The sequence below is a fragment of the Primulina tabacum genome, chromosome 6 (assembly GCF_025594145.1).
Source record: "Primulina tabacum isolate GXHZ01 chromosome 6, ASM2559414v2, whole genome shotgun sequence".
Lineage (NCBI taxonomy): Eukaryota > Viridiplantae > Streptophyta > Magnoliopsida > Lamiales > Gesneriaceae > Primulina > Primulina tabacum.
The window spans coordinates 6,532,061-6,550,289 of record NC_134555.1 but is presented as its reverse complement, the minus strand read 5'-3'; the positions used below and the strand labels follow the sequence as shown (position 1 = coordinate 6,550,289).

Below are 18,229 nucleotides of genomic sequence, written 5' to 3'. Positions count from 1 at the left end.
TGAATATAATAGGATGTTTAGTAATATACCTTTAGTGAAATTTTTCATTCGGCACCAACTACTCCAGTATTAGCGGATGTAGCTTTTGTTGTAATTCTCTACGTACGCTTTTCGAATCTCTTTCTTTAATCTTCGAATCAGCTCCACGACCGGATTGGATTACTTGTTCCTCTTTTAACTTGCACTAGAAAATCAGAAGAAGTTTTTTCGTTGGAGAAGAAAAATTCGAGAGACGGCTCAATTCTTTTTTTGTCTTGAGGATGGCCGAATTATTGGAGAGGAGTGGATTATGATTTTCGAAAATCTTGCTTTCTTGAAGGCTAGGGTTATCGCTCCATTACCTTAAAACAAAAGCCATAACCTAATTTACATAATTCATGACTAGTCCGACTAGTTTAATTAATTATATCAAAGTCTATTAAAAACTTTAAATATTTAGTATCTTGGACTTGTACTCCTACAAGCCCATTAAACATACTTCCCACTATATTTAATTTACTATTTAATAAACCCAACTTTTGAGTATAATAATTTAAATTCTCAAAATTTATTTCGTTAGGAGTTGAATTTATGAACACACGAATTGACAACAAATCCATGCACACTATTGTTTCGTTAGATCACATAGGATATCCACACTCGTAAGTGAGCTGTGAATTCTCGACTACCATGCACTTGCTCCTACATGTGTCGCAATTGCACCCAACCCCGCCACCTTGTGACCGTCGCGGAGTCGGTAAACGAGTCAAAGCACAATCCTAGTATGCAGAGCCTCAGTGTTGTCCTGGGTTATAAGGACTAATCATGTACAATCACAACCACAGACTTCGCTTCTCGATGAATGATAACAACTTGAAAAGTCCGAGGGAGAGATGTTCGGTACAATCATCGTATGATTATCCATCTGCATGATTGGACATCTCTACGCCCTTACCATGAAACACGGTACACAACATCAATATGCTAGTTCCAAGCTCAAGCGACCTTTATCCTTGTTTTGAGGCTGCTGAATCGACTATGAATGAATTCAGAATATATAGTGTATACAAATGAGTTTCAAAATCGAATTATGATTTATTTATATTAAAGTATAATCAAGGACTTTATCTATGCTGATTGCATGGGTACAGAGATAAAGTGAAATGAAACCATAAAAAGTTAAATTATATTAAAATAAAAGTTGTTTATTACACTTGAGTCAGTAAATTCCCTAGTCAACCGTTGACTTGCAGGACATCTACTCTAACGTCTAGTCCAAGCACACCACTAGCCCTCAGTTTCCACCTCAGGGTCTCAAATTTTCATACCTCCAGAAAAGGTTTAGAATCATCCGCAGCATAGAGAGCTGGATAATCTACCCATACCAGAGCCAAACAACCTTCTAATTCAATCAAGAAACTACATTCATTGGGAAGGTTGATTGTTGAAAACTTATCATTCAGGTCAACATAAAGGATTCGAATGGGAGGGACAACAGGGATCTGGCTCAGACCAATCAAACCAATACATCTTTCGAGCTACACGTACCTAGTAAGGACGCATGGGACAGGCAGGATTTGGATCTGGCCGTTCTACGTCCTCGGAAATCAATTTCCATTCATTAGAATCAGAAGCATATATTTCACATTTGCACGTTCCATCTTCAATCGTGTCCAAGAAAAACCGAAATACTTTGTAGTTGGTGTTGTCAGGGTCGAAAACAACCCCTGCTGATGGAGGTATCAAGGATGGACTCCCTTTGGGAACTAGTAGCAGCTCCTGTGTAATAGGATTAAAAATGCATATCTCTACCTCGTCAAAATCAACTTCATCCACATAGCACATCAGGCCATTCAAGTGACAGACCTTGTCAGGTGAACTTATCGTATCAAAACCGAGAAGCGGGATGGTTCTATTTATTTTTCAATCTCCCTCCATCAAAAACAGATGAGTACCAATATTAGATCCTTTGGGATAAGGACATGATATAGTTTGGGTTTTTTGGGAATGACTGAGTTTCAACTTGACAAAATTTGGTTCAGACATCATGCTTAACCAACTTTTTGCTACAGTTTTGCACGCCACCACATCTTTAAGATGAAGTCTTGAGATTATGTTAATTAGGATTTCCTCAAGGTATCCAATTTCAGCTGGATTATCATATCGTACGCGGACGCTTCCAGTATCTGACGTGATTAAAGTGGCTCTAGCTTCCAGTCTCAGGAGATCTACAACTAATCGTGTGAATAATCCTGTTCGATTCAATTCGCTCGACTAGTTTTCCTGCACTGAGTAGAGAACAAAAATGTAACCTAAAAACCGATCTCCTATTTTTCCATTCAGCATTAAATACACTATATGATCTATGTTTTGAAAAAACCGCTAATTCTAGCCAGCGAAAAAAAAGAAAGCATTTACCAAATATAATTCCTAGATTACAGAACTTGTATGTAAAGGATGTTAAAGTTTCAAATGAAACCAAAGGCAATCAAGTTTAGATCATCTGTTAGCGTATGTTGTGAGAAACAAGGATTTTTTCCACCCTGCAAATTCATGCATCACTTAGTTGAGCAGAAAATAGCACTATTTTACATTCAACTTAATATTATAAGACCCAGATTCACAAGAAGCACCCACAAAACTATCGTGCGGATATAAAGCAGCTATCGTGCATAGAAGACAGCCAATTTGCCACCGCATATAGCAGCCAGTTGCCATTTACGAACTTTGGTACACCAGTAACCCAAACCAAACCAAGATAACCACCCTAGTGATTCGTCATTTGATAAATTATAAAAGGAATACGGTTGAAAACTACAACTAAGCCAAATGTAGCTTCAACAGATGGCCACGATAAATATTATCAAATGAACCATAACTATCACCAATTGACCAATGCTCTGTTATACAAAATCATAGCTTATAATGATTGCTTAGCAAGTTAATAAGTTCAAAGAAAAGTAGGGAAATAAGCCGAATGTAATGAGGAAAAATCAGATCAGAAAAGGAAACATGAAGAAAATCCTTATATGTTACCTTACCTGCCACCATTAATCCTCAGAGTAATTCATGGGAGTATGGAAAACGGTACTAGGAAATCATAACATGATGTCATGCTCAGGAGGCATTGCCGGAAGACTAAGAATACATGGATCTCAAATAATCAAAAAGAGTAAAAAAAAAATAGCCGTTAATGTATTCTTTTACTGGTTACTGAGGTTCATGGAGAAGCCAGATTAAGATGATAACAAAAATTGATACATGATGAACCATTAGTATATCGACAGCAAAATGATATTACCCGAATCAGTTCACGCCTCCAGATCTAGCTTTTCCCCTGAAGCTTCCAATGGTGGGATATGAGTCCAAACTGTGCGTCGTCAAGGCTCCCACTTCTAACTTTCCACTGCTAAGCACCCTTCTCTTGAAGTCAAAACTTTTTATGCAACTGCAGTTACCTAAATAAGATACACTATCATTTAGCATCCTTTTCACAAAAACAGAAAAACAAGAAATTCTAAAAACATAGAATTAATGAATACTATGTATTAGAATTAATCAAGATTTTAGAAGGAGAAGAAAGTACCTACTCTAGTACCGAAAAGTTCACATACATCTCAACTAACCGAAGAGTTCAATCAAAATCTCTCAATTAACTTCAGAAACTCTGCTGCTCTTCCGATTAAGAGTACCAATGTGATTGAATAGAAATGCAAGGGATCACAAAAACAGTTCGATTTGCCAAGTCCGATAAAAATAACAAAGGAAAAAGGAGTATTAACATATAGTAATGTTAAAAAAGGTTGGGGCCATTTAAAAAAATTATTACGGCGTAGATACAGGTCAAATGAATAATCACCTATTTTATATGTCGAGCACATCAAACATGACAATGAAAGAATGATCTTCGCCAAGAACACATGAAATTATCCAAAGTAGAAAAAAACTTTGTAGTCTAGGTGATGGAGAGAATGTGATTAAACCCAAGGACAAGGTATAATAAAAGCACAAAACTCGTGACTTCTACAAAAACTTGTATATTCCTACTTGACAATTGTCCTCGTCCATGTGTGCATGCCTTATATTTGGTAGAGCCGAACGTTTGTCTTCCTCCTTGCATACACATCTTACATTTGGAACAGTTGAGTCAAACCTTTGCCTTCGCCCTCGTGTGCGCCTTACATTTGGTTGAATCAGACATTTGTCTTCACGGGCATGCATGCCTTACATTTGGTCGAGTCAAGTGTACGAGAAACTTTTCTCTATCCCTTGCAACTACTACTAAACGAAATGTTCACGGGACAAAATCTGTGTTTCATAAATGGCAATGAATAATAGAACGTGGATACCATTTGCAAGCATTCATTTACAAAAAATAAAATAAAATTACAAAGTAGATTTGGTCATTTAAACGAAATATTTCACTAATAAATGGCGAATGTGATTGTTTTACTCGATTACAAATTCACCCAAAAACTATGGATACCGACAAAAATTCTTTAGGAAGTTGTTAAAGCAATTAAAGATGTCAATAAGCTTTTAAATTTTCATAGCTCATGGACAAAGCACCACATTGAGATGTTTTTAGTTGCATATTTACCTTTTAAAATAAACAAAAAACAGATTTGTTCCCCACCATACACATGGATCTGGCTTGTACCGACTAAATTTTGGAAGCTAAAACATTCTCAAATTGGATTTATTCACTGTCCATGCAACAAAATCCTGAGTTTTGTATGCTGCAAGGGACAATCAAGCATTAAGAGCGTAGACAATCATGTTGTGCTTAAGCGAAATCTAGAGTGGATCATGCAATGACGACATTGAAATGTACTTAAGATACTTCATTGGTTGGAGGTTTAAGCATATCATTGGAGTTAAAATGGAAGCAGTAATCAAATTAGCTTCTCAGGATGGGATTGTTGATTTCCAATCATCTTTTCAAGGGGATCCTATCCATTTCATAGCTAAACTCGGATTCCTTCACTCACCAGTGGCTCACACCATGTTGAGATAGGTAATGTGGGGCTGTTGGATTAACCGTAAGGATTTTTCTTTTGGACCTAGTGTTCATGTACATATCTAATTTCAAAAAAGACCTTCCAAACGACTTATCAATTTGCACAAATAATTTCAATCATTGTGTACTGGCCTCCAATCAAATTGATTGAAATTTTGAACTGAGAAAGATCATTTACACATAGAGTCGAATAGGCTTATTATCGAACCACGCTCATACCGCCACCAAGAGAAGCAACTATACCAATGTATTAGTTGCTGCTTCCATTGCATATCTTACCTCGGCCGCTCGTGATGCCAACATTGTCAACTTCTGTGGGTACAGGTATTTCCCCTTGCTCTTAATCTTCTCTAATTAATTCTAATCCCTCTAATAATATCTCTCTTGGTCCTTCATGAACGACCTTTTCCAACAATCTTTCCTCTTCTTTATCTATCTCCAGCTCAAAATTCAAATCTTTCTTCACCTACTCAATCTCTTGTAGCACCTCACTCAGGCAATAAACCAGACGTTCTTTCTCATTACATGATCACCTAATCAAAAAATAACATCTTCAAGCCTAAACACATATATCAAACCAGCATTATTCATCCCCTTCTAGAATCTCTTGAACCCACCTGTGTTTCAAAAGCAATGAAATAGTTGAATGGAGACCAGCCATTTCTGATGAAATTACAGCACTTCTTCGAAATGGAACATGTGTAGTGGGTCATCTCTCAGTATAAAGCATGTCTAGTGTCAAAGGGGTTTCATCAAAGACCCAGTATTGACTTTCATGAAAATTTCAACCAGGATTGCAAGACGGACAACAATTTGCATTCCATCTCTTGCTTTGTCAAATAGTCGGCCAGGCCGACAATTGGATGACAACAGTTACACTCTAAGAAGAAATTTATATGCAACAACCATCGTGATTTGTTAATCAATCTAAGCCAATTTTTTATGTAAACTGAGAAAAGTAATCTGTCATAAACAAGCTCTTATGGATTGGTCAATTCGCAAAGTGACACATCCTTATTCATTCATTACAAACCAAGTGTTATCCTTTGTTTTTTGGTTTATATTGATGACTTAATAATTACTGGTAACAAGAATGATTTTCTCAATCATTCTCTTCATGCTCTTGCTACTCGTTTCTCCATTAAAGATCTTGGACATCTTCATTATTTTCTTGGTATATAGTGTTGGATCTGTTTTCTACACGCCCAAACGCAGCGGAAGATTTAAAATTTTTATTTTATTTTGAAAAACAAAATAATATTGCTTTAGGCGCTCGTATGATTTAACAAAACATTCATAGGATCTTAGAAATTTATACCTTTGGTGATTAAATCACGTGGCTCCAACTATTCCGGGGTTAGCGGAGATAGCTCTTGATGAATCCCTACGAACTTTCTTCAAAAAATCCTCCTATCAAGTCCACGACTAGATAGTGTGTTCCTCTTCCAATTTGCACTAGAAAAATATGGAAGATATTTTGCGTCGGAGAGAAAATAATTGAGAGACGGCACAATAATTTTTTTTTTTTCAAAAGTTGGCCGATTTCTTCTTTGATGAGTGGAGGGGCTCACGTATCCTTTTGTTGTGGTGGCTAGGTTTAGTGTTTTTCAAGTATTATTTATAATAACATAATTACATAATTAACATTAATGGGCTTGATTTAATTAATTGGGCTAGTACAACTAGTTTAATTAATTTAATCAAAGCCCATTAAAACTTTAATTATTTATTATGTTGGACTTGTACTCCTACAAGCCCATATTATCCACCATATTTAATTTATTAATTAATAAACTCAACTTTTGAGCTTAATAAATTAAATACATTACAAATTCAACATTTGAATTTATTATTTAAATTATAAATTCAACTCCTTGAATTTTTATCACCTCCAACATTTAATATTTAATAAACCCAACAATTGAGTTTAATAAATTAAATTCTCAAATTTTATAAATTCAACTCCTTGAATTTATTTTCTCAAAATTTAATTATCATAAATTCAACTCCTTGAATTTACTATATAATATAAATTCAACTTCTTGAATTTATTCTCTCAAAATTCAATTATCATAAATTCAACTCCTTGAATTTACTATATAATATAAATTCAACTTCTTGAATTTATTCTCTCAACGGGAACAAACGATCCAGTGCTTGTGTGACCCTCAATGGTTCAGGGATACAGCTAGCCGTGGGTTCACAACTATTTGTGATTCAGGACATAATCCTTTATTCGGGCTTACCCTAGTTAGCCTCATTCTTTTCATCAACACTTTGATCAAGAATATCAGAACTCATTTCTGATTGCACCCATCGGATCATGGTAAGAGCGTCTAGTAGCATCGCCCCATGATCCCCTAGGTATCACTGATAGTGCCTGCAAGAACCAGTCGATTATGATTAACGTACAGTATGGTCCCTTCATCTCAAATATCCCGATCGAATCTGCAACCATTGGTTCATCGAGGGTTGCATATTAATTCGATAACTATGTGATAACTGTAATAGTGGCATCGCGTGTACTATTGGAGAACTCCTTCTCCAATGTACATCTCATACTCTGGCCAGAGATTCCATGCACTATTATTACGTTAGATCACATAGTATATCCACACCCGTAGGTGAGCGGTGAATCCCCGACTACAATGCACTGGCTCCTATATGTGTCGCAACTGTACCCAACCTCGCCACCTGATGACTCTCCTGGAGCCGGTAAACGAGTCAAAGCACAGCCCTAGCATATAGAGCATCAGCGTTGTCCCGGGTCGTAAGGACTAATGGTGTACAATCATAACCACGGACTTATCCTCTCGATGAATGATAACCACTTGGAAAGTCCGAGGGAGGGTTGTTCGGTATAATCATCATATGACTACCCATCTGCATGTTTGGACATCTCTATGTCCTTACCAAGAAACGCAGTACACAACATCACAGATGCTAGTCTCGAGCTCAAGCGACCTTTATCCATGTTTTAGGCGGCTGAATCGACTAGGAACGAATTTAGATAATACAGTGTTTACAAATGAGTTTCAACATCGAATTACGATTCATTTGTATTAAAGTATAATCAAGGTCTTTATCTATGTTGTTCACATGAGTATACAGATAAAGAAATAACAAACCATGAAACATTAAATTATATTAAAATAAAGATTGTTTATTACAATTGAGTCAATAAATTCCCTAGCCAACAGTTGATTTACAGGACATCTACTCTAACATATAGGTCCTTCCTACAACCAGTGAGCTGTTCTTGACTCATATCCATGATCCGCTGGCAAAGTCAAATATGACTCATGCAAAAGTATTTGGAGAGAGAGACGATTTGACGTGCATTTCTTGCAGTAAATTTTTAATCAATACAACTTCAGTAGCACGAGTCAAGAGAGCAGTATTCGGCTTCAGTTGAGGAACATGAAACTGTTTTCTGCTTTTTCAAGCATCAAGAGATTGCAATCCCTCCTAGATCAATAGGAAGTGGAACTCTATATAATTGTAACCTGTGAACTACACTTCATTACGTTCAGTAAAGAAAAATATTCAGCTCACATTTGTTCACAGTACCTACATTCCTTGACACAAGTTAATTATAACACACACACAAAAGGTGACTTCAATCCGCTGTTGGTACTAGAAGATAAATGGATTTTGCAAGCAGCTGAAATCAAATAAAGTACCCGTTTTATCAATTAACTGCTCTATTTTCCGGTTAAAACATAAAGGATTTTACAAAAAATTGAAAGTAGACAGATAATTACCTGCATTCCCATTCCTCCATTGAAGAAAACTCATCTTTTTTGCAATTGCATCCATCCTGTTGCGCAGCAGCGCAGGTAAGCAATGGAGAAGACGGTATCAAGCAATGTTGGCTAATACACACGAGGATCTCCGGATTCCAGCATCTTGTTGTGCTTAGAAGATTCCGTACAAGATTCATCTCAGCTGAGGTCCTTTCCTTTTTACTTCTTTAGCCTAAGATTCCAGTCGTTATTGTCATTTGGGACATGGAATATAATTTATTATGATACTTGACATTGTTAGATATATCGAATATATTCTTAAAGATATATAGTCTAAAGACAAATAGTTACACAAAGGTTTTCGGTTGATATACCATATTTAGGAAAACTGAACTAAGAAAAATAGGCATTTAAATTTTGGAATAAAAATGAATATAAGGTTCATCTATGAAACTTTTACAAAACATAAAAGGAACTAACAAAGATATACCAAAGAATTAAACAACAGAGGATTTTAGCGAGGTCCACCTCAGAAACATAAACTCATAAAAATCACACATAAACGCCTTAAACGTCATCTCTCAGCTAAACGGGCTGAAGGACTACAACATGAATTTATTATTTCCTGGTTACACTCGAACCTTGTGTTTATCATTTTATGGTTCATCTCTTACCTTATGTTTTAAAGAAAAACCCTTATATTACATCAAATTCCAAAACTCAAATAAATCTTTTATTATCTCAATTTTATTCCAAATTATAAATAAATATAGATCATGTCATAGTAAAGTAATAATTTAGCACGAATATTTTAGCATGTCATTCAGGCTAATCTTTATGGAATAAAAATTATAAACAGTAAATAAAAATTGAAAATAAATGATAAAGTAAACTTACAAAGTTGTATTCAGAACTTGAAGCTTTTATTAGAATCTTAAGAAAGGTTGTTTACAGAAAGAGAATAGAGGAGAGAAAACTTGACTGTGTCCTTCTAAGAACACAAAACAACCTATATATAGAAGGAAGAGCAGAACATGAAACCCCGAATTCCAACTAAAAATATAAATAATACAATGTTTTATAAAAGCAAATAATAACATGGTTATAAAAGTCAAAAGTTCCTAGTGATATTTCACTAACTTTGTCATTATTAAATATGAATATTTTAATCATTTTTAATATTATGTTTTATTGAATTTTTTATTCAAATATTTACTATCAGAGAAATTGGGAATATTTTCCTCTGGATCTTGAGTATCCTGCACTTACATTAAATGGACGAATTGGTTTTCGCTTGATTTAGAAGCCATAGATTATCTGATTTGGAGTCTGAACATCCAATATTCTTGAACATCCAATATTATTATAAAGATCTTTCTTCATTTCTTCAATATAAACTTCGATCATTTTCTGTTTGGAATAGATATTAAAATATTTCTGAGTAAAAATCTTAAATGGACTCATTGAATCTTGTTCTTATTGTTTATTAAAATCTTTCTGATATAAAGAAATTCTTACTTCCATATGTTAAAGAGTTTCGAAGCCATAGGGTTTTTCTGTGTTAGGGTCATCCTTTAATAATTTGTCCCAAAATTTTGTGAAACTAACATTCCATAAGCAGAGCATGCCTTCATCAATATAATCAAATTCAGGTTGTCATCTCCATAACCATGGAATACCGAATTCCATAAAGAATAGACACAAAGTATTGACATCAATTCAATGTGCTGGAAATGATTTTTTAATACTTGAAGAAATATTTAACCAAGTATTCATTGATTTTATGAAAACCTCTAGCAAATTTTTTGCTGATGGACCAAAAATTTTCTGCCATGTTAAAAACCAATTAGGAGCTAGGTAATGTAAAACATATTCACATATTTTTAAAAATCATGTATGTTTTTGTTTTTCGTTTTCATAAAATAGAGTTTTATTAAAACTCTCAATATAATCCCAAAAATTAAATTTAAAATTCATTTAATGATTTTGGAAATAAAACTTTTTTTCTCCTAATGGAGATATACCACATTCTTCAATAGATATAATTTTTTTATAATAAACTTTGAGAAGTTATAACTTCTTATCTGTTGAGTATCACTGTAAAAGTAAGTTATTTCAACACTTTGGTTGATAATAGAAGATTTTCATAAAATTCTCTTTATTTATAATAACCATATACATATGATATATTGGTTAAATATCTTTTCATGATAGTCCATGAAGTTTTTTTCCATTGGATATTTTTTTATTCTATAAGAAGAATTAAATCTTGATATTTTGTCTCCATATATAGAGCTGAATCACCTTCATCATCTTTAATGATATTAGCATATGATACTTCAGACTGAGAATCTGTATTATTTCTCTGTTTTTGTTTCAACAATTCTTGAAATTCATTGTATAACGAATCATTTTGCTCAGTATTACTGGCAGATTAACTAGAAATATTTTGGGCTATAAACCTCTATTTTTCATACTGAGCAATAATGTTAGGGGGTTTTTTCCTACCACCTCTTCTTCTATAAAAGGAATATTCTCTTCCTCGAGAACTCATATCTGTAAATTAGTGCATTAAGATAAATATTCTCGGGTTAAGAAACCTAGTAGGTGATTATTTTCGTCTTTCTTGTAAATAATGTCAAAATCAAAAGGAGCTAAATGAGCAAGTCATCTTGCAAACATTTGTTTAGAAACATCATGTTTAAAATCTTTCATAAACATAAATTTTTCAGATTTACAATCAGTTTTTATAATAAACTTTTGATTATATAAATCATCTTGAAATTTTAAAATACATCTAACAATAGCTAAAATTTCTTTTGCTACTGTAGAGTACTTTTTCGGGCATTATTCCATTTTCCATAATAAAATCTAATGAGATATTCTTGCTTTCTTTTGGTATCTATTTGTTTTAAAATTCCTCCAAAACCTATATCAGAAGTATCAGTTTCAACAATTTTATCACATTGGGGATTTGCTAGCATAAGACAATGAAGATTTTTAACTTTTTTTTAATGTTTTTAATAGCTTCGGTATGTTTATTTGATCAAAGTAAATGATTTTTCTTCAATCTATCATATAAGATAGCTGAATCCTCAATAAGATTCTTAATATAAGGAGAAATATAATTTAAACTTCCTAAAAATATTTGTAACTGAGTTTTATCAGTTATAAAATCAGGAAATTTTGAACCAAATTCAATACTTCGTTGGATAGGAATAATCTTTCATTTTTCAATCAAATGACCAAGAAATCTAATATTACTTTGAAACAAAATCAATTTAGATTTTGATATAACAAGGTCATTTTGGATAACAATATTTTTAAGCATATCTAAATGTTTAAAATGTGTTTCAATATCATTTGAAAATACTAGAATATCATCAATATAAACCATTATAAAATTACTATAAGAATAAAAAATATTATTCATAATTTGTTCAAATTTTGAAGGGGCATTTTTAAGCCAAATGCATTACTGTCCATTCATAATGTCCTATTGGAACATTAAAAACAGTATTATATCTATCAGATTTTTTTATTTGAATATGCCAAAATCCCGATTTTAAATCAAAATGTGAAAATATAATAGCACTAACAAGTTTATCTAATAAATCTTTTTTATTAGGAATATGATGCCTAATCCATTTTAAAACTTTATTAAGATGTTTATAATTTATTACTAATCGAGGAACTCATTTTTTCTGCTCAAAATTTTTATTAACATAAAAAGCAGTACATGACCAAAGAGATTGAGAATGTGTTATTAAACCTTTTTTCTAATAAAGAATGAATTTCATTTTTACATAATTCTAAATATTCAAAAATTTGACAAGGATGAGCTTTGATAGGAATTTTTTGTTCCTCAAAATTCTCTTCATATGAAAGAAAAATAATATGTTTCTTTTCTATTCCAAAAAGTATTTGGAAGATCATTATATATTTCTAAAAAAAAATTATTATAAATGAATTTAATCTTTTTCTATAATTTAAGATTTTGTAATTTTCATCTATACTTAAAAGTTTTACTTCTTCTTTTAAATAATTAATCTGAAAAATTTTTCTATCAATCTTTTCTTGTAATTCATTTAAGATTCTATGAACATGTTTAGTTATAAACTGAAAAGAAATAGGATTACCTTGATAGGTTCCTATAAAACTTGTTTCATCAACATAAGTTAAATGATAAATTTGATAAATAAAAGGAAGTTCAAGTATAAGTTGGCAGGAAATTTCTTTTGCTAATAAAAAACTGGTTAAAATACAGTTTTTATCTTTGCAAATATATGCTTTTGGTAATTTATAATTTGTCTCTAAAGGTTCTCCTCCAGCGTGAGAAAGAGAATGAGTGTTTGATGAAAATATTTTGTAGGAATTAATCCTTCTTGTATAACATTTAAATCTGCACCACTATCAATCATAGCAATAAAAAATTTCTTATTAGCAATTAGTAGGGTGATATTAGTATACAATTTCTGAGATATAATCATACTTAAAACATATAAATATTTTTTATTTGGATCAGGAAATGATATATCTTGAAGATTATCAAAACTTTCAGAATTATATACTGAATTGTCTTTGTTATTTTCAATAATTGAAATTCGATAATTTAAACTATTATTATTCTGTTGTAAATTTTTTTTTAAGATTCTTAATCTCTTTAATTAAATCTTGAATAGTAACTGGACTTTGGTTACTACATTTTTTTAGTAAAAGATTTTTTACTTCTTTCATAGAATAAGCTTGTTCTTGTTTAACAAGATTATTATTATTACTGGTTGAAATATTATTCTCCATTTGAACTATGATTGTATATTTTAGAATTGGATCCTTAATCATTTTAAGAAATTCTAGAATATTATTATTAGCTAAAATATTGATATTAAGATCATGAAATTGAGACATAAATTTATAAAAATCATCATTATTATCTATATGATTTATACAAAATTTTTCTCTTATGCAATTATCACATTCTTCTTTATCTGAGAGAATTAATTCATTATCTTGAATTTCTTCGGAATCATATGATTCTGAATTATTTTCAGTTTCACTATTATAATCAGAATCTTTATTTGAATCCATTATTATTTTGAATAGTGTTTCTTTGAGATTTTGTCAATATCTAATTTATTAGTTTTTGTTTTAGCCCAACATTGGTTGACATAATGTGTTGGGGATCGATATAGAGTTTAGGGTGGGGGGGTGAATAAACTCTTTCCTTTGATGGTCGTTTTTGCAAAGGGTGCTAGAATCATGTTAGATATTATGGCTATTCTTGTTTGAGAGTAATTCCAGCAGATCACAATAAATAGTGCGGAAACGATCCAATGGAGTACGGTGAAACACAATAAAACAGTAGGCAGTAGACAATGGTTGCTTATGGAAGTTCGAAGATAAAATCTTCTACGTCTCCCCTTCTTCTGTTTCCAGAAGGTATCACTTAAAGACTTTGATTTTTACAGTACAACACTTGTACACACCCACTTCAGCAGGACTTATCATTCGCCTACTGAAACTCTTAGTTTCTCAACACGATAATATGAATACAACAAAGTTCTGGAAAAGACTCTTTTCCAGATTACAAACTCTTCTCAAAGATATAATAACTTGAATATGATTGTAGAGAGAGCAAGAAACAGTCAATACAATATGATCTCAAAAGATCAGATAACTAAAGTGAAGCGTGTGCTGCTTTTCTGTATATTGAGCTTGAAGATGATAAGTAGTTCTGAGTGCTCAAATCGACGTTTGTATATGAAATAACGTAATCGTTGTTTCGATATTGGTGTCCTATAAACGTCGTTGATATTGTGTATTTATAGAAGTCTTGAATCCAATGTCTATAAACAAAACGACTTCTTTGACTTCTGATAGAATCAGCTTTATTACCTAAAAAGATTCCTGCAAAAAGCTTCAGAACAATCAGTCTTGTTTCATACCACATTTGGTAAAACGTATTAAATGACTTTGTTCAGCATTAATGATGCATTTAATACTCATACTTGATAAAGTAACGGTAACATTTAATATAAGATCGTTAGGTTCTGATTCAGTAAAAGTCAAGTTCTGCTTCTGTTTTTCTATGTCGAGAAGTACTCGAAGAGTATTTCTTTGTTAAGGCGATACGAGAACGTCTACTTTTATACTATGTTCTGGTTTTACTAACGTGATCTACTGGTTTTGACTATCATCACCACAATTAAATTAAGTCTATCAATTTCTCCCTTTGCGGTGATACCAAAACCTAGAAGTTAGTATGATGAAGAAAACAGTTAAAAAAAAAACAGATAGCAATAATAACCAAAAATTTGAAAAGTCAATAATCAGTAAAGTAGAATTCAAAAGAGTATTAATCAGAAAGATTAATAATAAGTCCCAATATCTTTGAATAGTGCATCATCATCATCCTGAGGATCTTGGCTTCTGAACGATGATTCTGATTGATGATGTCCTCCTGATCTACCTTCCTCTGTCCTTTCATCTGTCCTCCATTCTACCCGTTCTACTGCTTCCCTCTTTTTGGCATCAATGCGAGTAAGCAGTTCATCCATTCGTTCAGAAAGACTAATAATTCTATCATTCATCATCTCTAAGAATGGGACTTGATTCGAAACACGATCATTTAGGGACTGAAGGGATTGATATTGGGACTCAATCTTGGCATCAATGGATTCCAGCTTCAAATCAGTAGCCTCCACTTTAGTTGAAATTGAGCGTAGAGACGACTCATGATCAGCGACAGTTCGAATAACATCTGATTGACTAAGCATGATGTTAGCATGACTAGACAAAACGTTTTTCCTGAAAAGGCTTGAGTCAACTTCAAGCTTTGCCAATGATTCAGCCGAGTTAAAGATTTGTTTTGAAATGATGTCAAAGAAAAATTTGATGGCACTGACTTCACAAGCATGATCGTAAGATAATCGTTTGACGATTTCTGAAACTCTTTCGATATTCCGTCTCAGAGTGTCAATCTCAGAGTGAAGATCGAAGTGCTTTTCTTCTGGGGATGGAGTTCTTGCGAGTAAGCGTTCCGAGATTTCAGCAAGATGTGCAACATGAGCAATGCGAGATGGTGAATCAGTAGGAAGGACAACAAGAGCAGTAGAAGAAACAAGATCTGTAGGGGCAGTAGAAACAGCAGTAGTCTGTCTAGCAGAAGATCCTTCAGCAGCAGCAGAGGGTTCAGGAAGTGTTCTTTCTTCTGGTTGCTCGGCTTCCATGGCTTCTAGTTTTTCAGCTGCTGGAATTTGATCATTCAGGATGGCTACCATTCCTGCTTGATGTTCTGCAGAGAAAATCTCTAAATTTGGCAATGATTGAGATGGGGCAGCATCCGATTATGCTAAATGGTGTTCTGTTGGGAGAGCTACTAGTTGGAACAAGTCATCAGCCTGAGCGGCTTCTGATGCAGCAGAGACAGTAACAACGATAGATTGAATGACTTCATCCACTGAAGCCAATTCACGAACAGATAGGAGAGAAGAAGACTGAGTAGGCAATTTCGGAGATGCAAGAGTACTAGAGACCTTAGCTTCTTGTGCAGCTATAGTCCTTTCCTCAACTGTCTTAGTCTGAGCAAAGTCTGGAATGAATCCTACTGAATAAGGTACAGGTTCTCCAAATGTCTGTTCTTGAGCAAGAAGTTGCTCATTCATTATTCTCAAACAGTCAGATAGAATGTGGATCACATTCTAATCCTGAGCAGCAGTTGGAATCATATCATCAAAATTAGATTGAAGAGTCTTCAAAACTGATTCCAGCTTTTGTCGTTTCAGCTGCTCAAGAATGAAACCTCGGCATCTCATAGCTTCAATCACATTTTCAGTCTTGGCAAGTTCAAACACCTTCTCTTCATTCTTTACCATTTTACTGAATGCACCTCGTGTTCTGAAGAATGTGAGAGGATGGAAAACTCGAACCTTATGCCAATCATCAAAGAAATTCATCCCTTCATTGTCAGATCTCTCAATCTCTTCCAAATGAAGATCAATACCAGTTAAAACAGATGATTTGGCGCCATAAAACTGTGGTTCTGCAACGAGTTTCCCTTTGCCTTTATCTGAAAATGAGGCAGGTAACACGGGTCGAAAAGCAGAAGACCCTGCAGTTGATTCACGAATAACAACTCCAGACAAGGGTCTGAAGGTCGGAGCAGTAGAAGAGGTGGTAGCAGAAGTGACTGCTGGCTTAGTGACAGGAGCAGAAACTAACAAAGAAGACGTGGCTTCTGGAAACACTCGTCTCAACGGGACAGTGTCTAAATCAGCAATTGCTGATGTTTTCTTAATGCGAAGTACCGTGCGAGCCTTCTTCTTGCTGGGGGTGGCAGGGACAGATACTTGAGTAGGAGCAGCAGACTCCTCAGAAACTATTTTATCAGAATCAGTGGAGATAACCACTCTTTTTCTTTTGAACTTCTTCTGAGGTCCTTGAACCTCAGTCTGAACATCTCCAATCTCCCTTTTTAGAGCAACAAATTCTGCCACAGTGGGCTTTGGCCTCAAGGCGAGCACATTATCAGCATCGGCCATTGTCACATAAGACGAGTCATGTTCAGTAGTGAAAGAAAAACCAGCATCCTTAAGCATTTTGCTGATCTGAACAGCAATCCCAGAACTCTTCCTCAGAACCATATCCTTCAGGATTCTAAACAAGAATGCACTCCAATCCACTTTAAATTCAGAGGTGATGGCCAACATCACTTGAACTTTCTCCTTAGTCAATTTGTCAAAAGTACCAGCTTTGACCAACAGTGCTTCTGCAACAATATCAGCAAACACCTGATATTCCATCTTGAGTAGCTTCTTGAAGCAAGAAGGAGAGAGTTCCTCTCCAGAAGCTGAGAAAGTAACGAAGGCAGCCGACATCTCCTCCTTAGAAGTATCAGAAAAGTCCGAGATACCTGAGCATGGGAGGAAGAAGGTTGATCCCAATGGGGCAGCATCAATTGAAATAGATCCATCTCCTTGGGAATAGACGAATTTTCCTTCGTCAACCTTAGCTTTCCCATAAAATGCCAGGAGAGCAGTCTTGTAGATAACTGCGGGTGCTTCCAGAAACCTTCTGAGACAAGATTTCTCGATGGCTTTGAACATGTTGACCAGATTTTCATCCTTGATTGTCAACACTGAAGCAAAATTAACTTGATAAGCATTGAGTGTGTAAGCTCCAGCCATTTTTTTGCAAGTAGAAATGAGTTCGAAGTAGATTTTGCAATAGAATGTGAATACGAGAGAAAACAGTTGTTAGTATGTGAAAGATCTGAAAGCGTAAAGGTGAAAAGATTGAGAAGAGACGGTTAAAGTCTAGAATGTACAGCCGTCATTGAAACATAAGGACACGTGTCAATATGTTTACGGTTGAATTTGAAAAGTTGAGCAGAGAGTGTCAGATACGCCAAAATTTTGAAAAGTAACTAAAATAGGCAGGCTGTCCAAAGCGGTTACTAAAAAAATCAGAAGAGAGTTTGTTGTCT

The 18,229-nt window shown here is 34.0% G+C and overlaps 1 long non-coding RNA gene across 3 annotated transcripts; it reads right to left on the bottom strand.

Moving 5' to 3' along the window:
- Nucleotides 1-1,827: 1,827 nt before the first annotated feature.
- Nucleotides 1,828-8,967, bottom strand: LOC142549023 (uncharacterized). 3 transcript variants are annotated; one of them, XR_012821042.1, is made up of 6 exons: nucleotides 8,220-8,967; nucleotides 5,466-6,169; nucleotides 4,580-4,718; nucleotides 3,839-4,287; nucleotides 3,281-3,437; nucleotides 1,828-2,267 (listed from the first exon to the last, which is right to left on the bottom strand). It is a non-coding gene; the product is annotated as an uncharacterized LOC142549023 (long non-coding RNA). The 3 variants fall into 3 exon arrangements; XR_012821041.1 differs by lacking the exon at nucleotides 1,828-2,267 and having other exon boundaries at nucleotides 2,656-3,437; nucleotides 8,220-8,663; nucleotides 8,764-8,967; XR_012821040.1 differs by lacking the exon at nucleotides 1,828-2,267 and having other exon boundaries at nucleotides 2,656-3,437.
- Nucleotides 8,968-18,229: the final 9,262 nt, after the last annotated feature.